Below are 1562 nucleotides of genomic sequence, written 5' to 3' on the forward strand. Positions count from 1 at the left end.
AAATACAATTCAATACTCAAAGTACACAAATTGATCTAATCTAATAAATTTACAGCAAAATAAAAAAATATGTAAATGACGTATAGTGAAATCTCGATTATCACTTTATCATGCGAGAGTATAAAATGTTCGGTGACACCCGAACTTAGCCCTTCCTTACTTGTTTTATCTTCGTTTTGTCACTTGAGCTAATTGGACGATATGATGGCAGCGAAATAACTGCCTTAAACTTTTCGGTATGTATAAAGACGAATGCTCGAGTGGAAAAACATTATTCGTATAACGGTTGTTTCGGCAATATGAAGTTCTTCATCATCTGCGCTTTCTGTATCGCGGCAGCATCCGCCTACACTGTCGGTAGCCCAGTTTTAGCTGCTACCGCCGGCATTAATGGTCGCATTACCAACGGTGAACGTGCCGCTGTGGATCAATTTCCCTATCAGGTTGGACTTTCATTGAAAAAGAATATTTTCTCTTCGTCCTAGTGTGGTGGTTTTTTGATCTCATCAGAATGGGTATTGACAGCTGCTCACTGCACTGAATGGTAAGACATAATATATAATAATCAGAAGAACTGAATGAAGTAATTCCCAGCATAATTTGTAGAATCATTTATGCTGTAATTATAAAAATAATTTACATTTCACATTGAGCGCCACTGTACGCACTTCCTCAGAAGTTAAATACAACGTTTCCAAAGATAAAGTCATCATTCACACTGGCTGAAATTCTCAGAAGATCGTAAACGATATCTCACTCATCCGCATATCAGCCACCTGCTTCACCAGCAAAATCGGCGCGGTCAAACTGCCGAGCATCGCCGGCACCAACTCATCGTACAGTGGTGATCGTGTTGTTGCCTCCGGCTGGGGCTTTACTTCCGATTACGCCAGCTCTGTCTCTAGCTATGCTACCTTAGAAATTGTTTCTAACACAGTTTGCTCTAGAATCTATGGCACTTCATCAGTGAAGGCTTCAAATGTTTGCGTTAGCACACCAAACGGTGTTTCGACCTGCAGTGGTGATTTTGGTGTCCCATTGGTTTTGGAGTCGTCCAAAAGTCAAGTTGGTTTAACTTCCTATGGTGCTGCTGATGGCTGCGAATTGGGTTACCCCGCTTACCGCATTACCAGCTACTTGGATTGGATCAAGGAGCACACTGGCGTCGAACACTAAAGTACTATAAACTTCCTCTGTTTCTGAATCCTCATCTCTTCATTTCTTAAGGGGTTACATGGGCTTACGAGTTTCAAAAATTAAATTCCCAACAACTCTAGAATATTATTCAAAATTTTCAAGTTGATCCGAGTAATGTTTTCGGAGTTACAGCCGTTGGAACTTGTACCCTCGAAGAGAGCTAGGCTAAGTGCGCTGTCTTTTTTATTTCTGCGAAAGTCGGTTGGAACTACTGATCTCAACTGATCGTCATGCAATTTTACAAAGGTCTTTGATGTAGAATTCTTAAAGATTTGGACGAAAGATTCGTTTACAACAATTACAAAAAAAAAAAAAATCGCGAAATTTTCACTGCAATTTTAATTTATTTCTAAAAATATCTGCCA

General features: G+C 39.8%; 1 pseudogene; it reads left to right on the forward strand.

Annotated features, from left to right (window-relative positions):
* Positions 1 to 298: 298 nt before the first annotated feature.
* Positions 299 to 1176, forward strand: LOC108977088 (annotated as a pseudogene).
* The last annotated feature ends 386 nt before the right edge of the window (positions 1177 to 1562 follow it).

Source organism: Bactrocera latifrons, unplaced genomic scaffold, assembly GCF_001853355.1.
Source record: "Bactrocera latifrons isolate USDA-ARS-PBARC rearing strain unplaced genomic scaffold, ASM185335v1 scaffold_116, whole genome shotgun sequence".
Classification (NCBI taxonomy): Eukaryota; Metazoa; Arthropoda; class Insecta; order Diptera; family Tephritidae; genus Bactrocera; species Bactrocera latifrons.